Consider the following 9,338-nt stretch of genomic DNA (forward strand, 5'->3'; position numbering starts at 1 on the left):
CAATGGAGATTACCTACTGGCATATCATAGAGAGGCAGTAATGATGCAGAAAAGGAAATGTCAGTGTTGTGTTTGTGTGTATGTGTACATGCATGCTATATGAGTTCAGCATACTGTAGTAGAAAGCTAAGACGTATGTAGTACATGTGACAGACACTGTTCTAGACACTTTTTTTAAAAAAAAATTTTATTTTTTATAAACATGTATTTTTATCCCCAGGAGTACAGGTCTGTGAATCTAGACACTTTTAATACATTAAGACACACAGCCCTCTGAATTGACTGGTATTATTAACCCTATTTGAAAGGACATTCAAGCACAAAGATGTTAGGTAATTTGTTCATGATCATGTAGCTGGTAAGTCTCAGAGTTACTCTTGTTCTCAGTGTATAGTTATTGATATTCATCTGCTCAGTTAGTTACTATTTTTATTTTAGTTGTAGCATTTGGCCAGAAGAATAAGATTATTTGCCAAAGTGTAGAGAAGGGGGAAAGGCACATCAGAATAAGGCAAAGGGACAAAGGGAGCATGATTTATCCATACATGTAAACTGATACTTTATTTTTATACTCTCTCCCCCAAAATGCTTTGGGAAAACATTTAAAACATAAAGAAATAGTGGATTTTCTAAAGGAAAAGTTAAAGTTGTCCAAAGTTAGTTGACATTTAGCTACAGTTCTTTGTTTCTGCTTTGGGCCCAATCTTATTGATCATCCATTTTAATAATAAAGACCCCTCCCCCCCCCCAAATCAACCAATAACAGCAATAATAGTGATAATGACAACAGCTGTACATTTTTGGGCAATCACTGTGAGGCAAGCATGTGCTAAGTGCTTTATGTGAAGTTTTTCATGTAAGTCTCATAACAAATCTGTGTGGTAGGCACAATTATTGTCACTTTCTCCATAAGGAAACAGACTCAGGAGAAGAATCCTCTCAATATCACACAGCTTAGAAATAGCAGAAAGGGAATTCCAGCGTAGATCTACCAGAGTCCAGAGACCATATACTTATTCATTATACCATAAAATGGATAAATACAAAAGGAAAATGCTAAATGCTCTGCACACGTCCTTTGCTTATGTTCTACTTAGTTCTGGTCATACTCACCAATATCATAAATAACCACTTTGTTAAAATCATACACTGACCTGGTATTATACTTCCGTGATCATGGCCCCACACAGTACATCACATCCTGCTTGTCAGCCAAGTCTCCACAAAAATTAACAAGCATGATTTGAAAGTCAGAGGCAGAGCAGGCGAGAAAGTGGGTGGTAAGCTTTGAGAATGGTTTTCAGGTGCTCACCACATGAGCTGAGCGCAAAAAAGACATGCTAAGACTATGTGTTGTGTGGTCTATGAGAGATGAGGTCAGTAATATAAAACCGTAGTGTAGTGGTAAATTTCAAAAAGAGACATATGATATCTACATAATTCCTAAAAGGTGAAATTAAATAGGTCTGGATAAGAGCCACTATCTGTGCCAAGCATGATTATATGAAATTGAAGTCATTGCTTTACAGTATTGCTATAAAATTGCTGGGCTAAAAAACAAACCATAGGCCCACAGTATTTGGAGACATTCATCTGAAACATATTGTTGTAAGCTTAGATGTGGTGGAAGAGTTGAATTTGGTCTTCTAGCCAATTTGGGAAGGTATACAGGATATTACAGAATAGAATAAAGATCACGTTTACGTAGTCCTATTGTAAGCTTAATTTGGCAGAAGAAATGGCAAGAAGTAGACTGCATGTAGAAGTGGCAAAACAGCTCTATGGTTCAAGGTGGTCCTTTGTATGATATTAATTTTATTGTCTGTCCTGTTTTATAATACTTTGTTTTTAAGCTTGATATTTTTGAAGCAATTTCTAAACTCTGTGGTGTGCACAAATTTACTTTATAATCAAAGAGTAAGATATAACATTTAGAGATGGTATTATGCAACATAAATACATAGATGACATCACAAGCTGGTGTGACAATAAGGTGTCATGGATGGTGTTTATTGCATAATAAATATGAAAGTATGTATTTCTTCCTATGGTTGTTTCTTATGTTCACCAAGAGAAATGAAATAAATATTGCTATTATTAAAGATAAAGGTAATTATTTTTAAAAAAGTTTTATTTTTAAAAATACCATGAAAGTGTGTTTGTTAAAATTTATGCCAGCACTGTAGGTATTAAAGAATATATGAAGCTTATCCAAGTTGAGCTCCCCAAATAGCTAATTAATTAGCAATTCAAAACATATTATTGAGTGACCAATTTGTGCTGGGTACATCATTTATTTTCCAGAAGTCAGAGGTTTGATAAGATAATTATAAGGCAAAATAAATTCTATAGGATTTATTGTTATATTTCCTTCTTTTTTTATTTTGAGTATAGTTGACACAGGTGTACAATGTAGTGATTAAACAACTCTCTACTGTTTTGGCTATGTATTTCTTTTAATCTCACATGTGTTTCATAATGTAGGAGGTCTTCAAAAACTCAAAAGTGAAATATTTTCAGAATCTGGACACATCTAGGCTCCAAATCATTGCCATAAAACTAGAGGGCTACATTGCTTGTTTCTCTCCTTTATTAGCACATAAATGAATAGTTATAGTTCCTCAAATAAATGATTATTGAATGAATACATTTATATGAATGTGTAAGAATTAGAAACAAAATAAAATAGAAAGAACTGGGTTGAAAATCTAGAAAGCCTCTGAGAGTAGTTATTTCTTTACAAAACAAAAAATTATCTACTTCAGAGGATTGTTGTAGTGTTTAAGATAATCTGTCTGAATATATGATATTACTCTAAAAGTAACTGATTGCAATCATCATTTGTTCTGTTTTAATTTTTAATTCCCCTGGGGAAGAAAATAGTGCTTTCTTTTTCAAATTTGGAAGATTGAATAGTGACTTAATGTGCAAATTGACAGTCTAAAAAAATTCCATCATGCTGATGATTAAAATAACAAGCACTGATTTTCTTTTAATTGAATCTCTCCTTTGCAAACTGTCAATCATGCTAGCTTTTTTTCTGATTCTCCTACTTATAGATGAGAAAGCTTTGGCTACCACTCTCCCCATTGTTTGTTTTAAGTAAACTAAGTCTTCATTATGGCAATGGTTGTAAGAGGATTTTTTGAAGCTTTGTATGATGCCCTAAAATAATTTAAATCATGATTCATGTTTGTGCATGTTTATCATTCCCGGTATTTTAGTTACATTGTCACTTAGTAGATCTTATTAAAACAACATAATAACAAAATACTGTTAGAATACCCACTAGCTAGCCTTCTAAGCCCATTCTTGAAAAAATTACTCAAAGCCAAAGCATTCATTTCCTTCAGTTTTGTAGTGTAACAGTGCCAGAAGTCCTGGATTCTAGCCCTAGTGTTACTACTAACATATTCTACAAACTAAGGCTAATCAGCTGATATATTTGGATTTGGCTTTGCCCAACAGAGAACTTGAAAAAGATAAACTTGGTGTATCTAAGGTTATTTCAATTACAATTCCAATCTTATAGAAAGAAAATGAGTATTCAAATTCAGGCTCAGAAATTAACATTTGGCTGGTTTTAGTCTTAATAAATTGCAGTGTCTAAGATTAATGAAAGTGTATCTAGAGTAGGTATATGGAAGAAATCCTGATTTCCACAAGGTTGTAACTTAGCAATTCACAGACTCTAATTTATACCAGTGCCTATTAAATAGAAGAGGAAAGGGAAATGTCTTTCTCCATATTGGAAAATGATGGAGAGGAAAGAACTTATAAACTATTCCTTGTTTTTTCCCCCTCCCTCCTCTATTGACCTCCTCTTTCCCACCCATCTGCCATCAGCATCATGCTGATGTAGAAGGGTCAGCTGCTGGGAGTTAGTGGCAGGGGTGGGATTTTAAAAATGAGCTCACCTTGTTTTGAATTTCTGTTTCCATCTGTTTTTGGCAAACATTCCTGAATTTTTAAGAACTCCATCTACTTTAATATAATTGATGAACATTTCATTCTCTTTCTAGTGCAATACTCAGATTACTTTATACTAAGAACAAAGAAGCCTGGCTTCCTTCCCCATCAGGTCCCACAGGCCCTTGCTGTCATTCATAAGAACTCTTCAAGTTACTTTTGCCTTTATTCCCACTTAGGTAGCATAAACCTTTTCTTGCGGTTCCTTCCTCTGGTTTTTGAAATCTCTCTTATTCTCTCTTTTTCCCCTTCTGTTTCTGGTCTTTGCCATAGAATAAAAGATGTGTGTGAGCCCTGGAGCTCTCACTAGTTCTCTTCTAGGGACAGATTATACAGGAAGCTGGCATGGGCCAAAGCAGTCAGCCCTTCCATTTGAGGATTTTCCTTGCCATTCTGTACCTCCTACCAGTTAGGAGGAAAAAACCAGTTTTAGTTATTATCTCAAGGGTTCTTCCCATGTTTTTCTTGGTGTTTAACTCCCACATCACTTCTCTCCCTTTCCTTTGAAGCTTTTCAAGCTGGTGGGTACACAGGATTTATCTATGTGCCAATTCCTGTTGGCTGTTGTTGCTTGGCATATTGTTTGAACAGTAATTCAGTGCTTAGCAGGGTTGAATGCTGTGATCTCTTTAGGTTTAGCAGTGGGAAAGGAGGGAATGGCACCTTGAATCAACAACTTTCTTAGGCCTTACTTTTTACTCAGATTAAATTGGTCCCAATCTTTTTTTGTATACTGACTGTTTATTCTAAGAATTATACCATGCCACATTTTATTGCTAAAGAATTTTGGCCCCAATCCCAATTTTGTGGTGGCAGTGCTGGTGATGGGGTTTCCCCAGAGCACCATGCAAGTCTCCAGCACCAAGGGGGTGTCCTACAATTTCACTAAATTTTTACACTATCCATCTGGAGATAGTATTAGATCTCGCAGGCTAAGGGCTCAGTCCTGCAAGACTGCCCCCCATCCTTTTAGATACCAGTCCTAGGCTTCTGACCAACTGGATATGGATCTGAGGTTTCATATGTTCCCCTTCTTGGGTTCAATTAATTTGCTAGAGTGGCTCATAGAACTCAGAGAAACATTCTATTTATTAGATCGCTGGTTTATTATAAAAGGATATAAGTCAGGAAGAGCTTAATGGAAGAGATGTATAGATCAAGGCATGGAGAAAGGGCATATAGCTTCCAGGCTTTCTCTGAGTACACCACTCTCCTCAAATCTTCATCCTGGAAGCTCTCCTAAACCTATCCTTTTGAGTTTTTATGGAAGCTTCATTACATAGGCATGAGTTATTAAATTATTGCCCATCAGTGATGGATACCCCTTTGGGTAAGGGGATGGTTCTGAAATTTCCAACCTTCTAATCACATGGTTGGTTCCACTGGCAACCAGCCCCCATCCTTAGGTGAGGTCCAAAAGTCACCTCATTTACATAACAATAGCCACCTCAATTGTTCTCATTGCTTAGGAAATTCCAAGAGTTTTAGGAGCCCTGTGCCAAAAATAGAATGAAAACCAAATATATATTTCTTATTTTAGATTACAATATTGCAATTGCACTTGCTTTTAGAAAGTCTTCTTGTACCCTCTTCCCATGACCCCAATGCTAACAAAGTTTTTAAGAACATTGATCATATATTTTTCATATTTGTATGCTTAGGTCCTACCTAATATTTGGCTTGGCATGTATTAAGTGCTAGTAAAATTACACAAATACAGAAATGAGATTTTTTGGTTTCTCTTTAGTCTTTTTCCCTCTCATCTCTTACATCTGATTAGCAAGTGCTGTTTCACCTTCAAATATCCTTTAGATCTCTCCATGCTTCTTCATGCAACCTGGAAGTTTTCCTTTCTCTTCTCCATCTGGTGAATTCCCACTTATCCTTCAGGTAATCTAGATTTGCTGAGAATGGTTTTCTCATATCTTTTTGCCCCTACTTTAAGCCATGTTAAGTTCTCCTCCTATGTTCTTATTGAACTCTCAGCATAGACCACTCAAAGCAATCACTACTTTGTTCCACTGCTATTGGTTTTCCTGTCTAGCTCTCTTTCAGATCCTGAGTTCCCTGAAGACAGAAGTGTAAGACTTGGCAATATACCAGGCCCTTAATAAATGGTTTTTAAATGAATGATTAAAATTATTCTATATTAAGGGGTGGAACAGTGAAAAACTCAAATATTTTACTACCCAAAGTGTATCCAAGACTAACTTCAGTTATGTGCAATATTATGGTCCTGACAGTTTATTAGATAATGTTGTAACTTAACAAAATGTTTTTCTAGAAAATTCACTGCCATAGATTTGATTACTTCACATTCAATTTTCATTATCATCCTTGTCTTCATTGGGAAAGGTCATTCACTCTTTTCTCTAGAGAGCATGCAATAAGTAACTTTATGCCATTCTCATAAACTCATACAGTTTCCAGGAAGAAAATTCTAGTCAGAAATTCAAGAGTCCAAAATGAAAAATTTTATAACCCACAGGGCTAAAATTTCTCAGAGAGAATATGGTAGATTCCTGTGTACTCATTAGTTTTACCCACACCAAAGAAAACTGTTTGCCCTGAGTGGTGATCATATTCTGTAACATCATTTGCATGGAAATGGAATGGAAAACATACATAAGAAAAGCAAAGAAGATCTGAGACACACTCTTTCCTGTACAATTTAATCTCTGCCCACATGAAAGTTTTGCTTTACAAATGATCTTGAGTCTATGTTACTAAGACATGTCAGAAATTACTTAGGTGAGGGGCACCTGGGTGGCTCAGTCAGTTAGACATCAGCTTTTGGCTCAGATCATGATCCCAGGATTCTGGGATTAAACCCTACATTAGGCTCCCTGCTCAATGGGAGTCTGCCTCTCCTTCTCCATCTGCCTCTCCATTAGCTCATGTCCTCTCTTGCTTTCTCTATCTTTCAAATAAATAAAATCCTAAAAAAAAAAAAATTACTTAGTTGAATGATGTGAATATTTAAAGCCAAAACATATGCTTAAGAAATATAAAAACAGTTTTCTGTTTATTATTCTCACTTTTAGTTTCTCTCTTTTGTAAAGTGAGCAAATGAAACCAGTTTGGAAAATTGAAATAAATAAATAAATAGATAAATTACAAAAAAACCCCAAATGTATGTATGTGTATATATATGTATGTATGTATAAAGTTTGAATCTTTGCACAGGTCCATAGGGTGTTCTCATCTTTTCACTTGATTGGGCTCAGATTTGAAACAAACTACACTTTCAAAGTCCAAACAACACATACAAAAATTATTTATATATGCTTTCATTTTTTCTTTTTTTCCCCATATTTTCTCTAAAAGAAATAAAAATAATGACATTGCTAATTTATATTTCACATACTATAAAATAGTGGTCTCATTTTTAACACCAAGTATAATCTATTGTGAAGTTATTTTAAATGACTCTTTAGATTCTTTTTTACCACACCCTCATGCGAAATCTAACAGGATACATGCTTTCTTGTGCTTTGAGTTGTATTTCTGCTTAAATTCAGAAGCTAATTAATTATAGAAAGGCTTTAAGAACAATTTCTTGCCACCCCTTCAGTTACTGATGTCACGAAACTACATCTTTATAATTGTGTGTTCCAAAAACATAAAAATTCTGTTTTTTAATATAGTAGTCTCTCAAATAATATAGAAAGCAATATGTAGAGTTATAAACTACTATTACAACAATACTAGTTTTTATAATGGCCCATATATTTACCTTTACTGAGAACTCTATTTCTTCATGCAGCTTCTAGTGTCCTTCCATTTCAACATGCACAACCTCCCTTTCTTGCAGGGTGGGTCTAGTTTGAATGAATTCTCTCAGCTTTTGTTTTTCTGGGAATGTCTTAATTTGTACCTCACTTTAGAAGAAAAGTTTTGGTGGATGTAGAGTTCTTGGTTGACAAATTTTTTTCTTTTCTTTTTTTATTAACATATAATGTATTTGTTTTAGGGGGACAGGTCTGTGATTCATCAGTCTTACACAATTCATAGCACTCATCATAACATAGCACATATTCTCCCTAGTGTCCATCACCCAGCCACCCCATCTATCCCAACCCCCTCCACTCCAACAAATCCAGTGTTTGTTTCCTGAGATTAAGAGTCTCTTATGGTTTGTCTCCTTCTCTGGTTTCATCTTGTTTCATTTTTCCCTCCCTTCCCCTATGATCCTCTGATAGATTTTTCTTTTAGCACTTTGAATATTTTAATTCATTGCCTTCTGGCCTTCAAAGTTTTTGATGAGAAATATGCTGATTATCTTACTGAGGACCCCTTTTATGTCTTTTGCTGTGTTCAAGATTTGCTCTTTGTCTTTGTCTTTTCTCAGTTTAATTATAATGTATCTTGAAGTGGGTCTGTTTGAGTTTATCCTGTTTGGTTGTTGAGCTTTTTTGGGTGTTTATAAAATATCTTTCACCAAATTTGATGCTTTCAGTCATTATTTCCTTAAATAACTTCTACCCTTTCCTCTCTTTCTTCTCCTTCTGGGACTTCCACAATGCATAAGTTGATTTGACTGATGGTGTCCCATAGGTCCCTTAGATCTTTTCACTTTACTTAGGTTTTCTTCTCTTATTTCTTCAGACTTGATAATTTCAACTGTCTTAACTTCAAATTAGCTGATTATTCTACCTGCTTAAATTTGCCTTTGAATCTTTCTAGTGAATTTTTCATTTTAGTTATTAAACTTTTCAGCTCTAGAATTTCCTTTTAGGTCTTTTTTCTCTTCATTGATATTTCCATTTTGTTCATGTATTGTTTTCTTGTATCTCCATGTCTTCCTTTAGTTCTTTGAACATCCTTAAGACTGTTGTTTTAAAGTTTTTGTCTAGTATTTCTGCAGTTTCATAGTTCTCAGGGACAGTACCTATTTGCTTGTTTCTTGCCTTTAAATGAGCCATACTTTCCTATTTCTTTGTATATCTTGCTATTTTTATTATTGAAAACTGAACATTTGAATCTAATAAAATGATAACTCTGGAAATTAGATTTTCTTCTTTGGAAATCAAAAGCTCCCCAGGGTTTGCTTTTTTGTTATTGTTTTCTTTTTGATTGTTGTAGGCTGTCTCCATGGTAAGGATCAACATAAGGTATAAACATAAGGTCTTTTTAGGTCTTTTCTAAGCCTGGGCATGTGTGGTGACTTTTAAATTTCTGTTGTATATGCAGTTGCTTTCAAATGTCCTGGTCTTTTATGTCTGGCTTCCAGAAGGAGAAAAAGAGAAAATGAAGGGAGGGGGGATATAGGGCTAGCACTTTAAATTCTCCAGAAGTCATTTCAGCCAGTGTGGGAGAGGCCTGCAACAAATGGCGGGAGGTGGGCGGTGGTGGTGAGGGGGGGTGGT

Source organism: Mustela putorius, unplaced genomic scaffold (genome assembly GCF_011764305.1).
Source record: "Mustela putorius furo isolate JIRA1106 unplaced genomic scaffold, ASM1176430v1.1 tig00003871_pilon_pilon_pilon, whole genome shotgun sequence".
NCBI classification, from domain to species: Eukaryota; Metazoa; Chordata; class Mammalia; order Carnivora; family Mustelidae; genus Mustela; species Mustela putorius.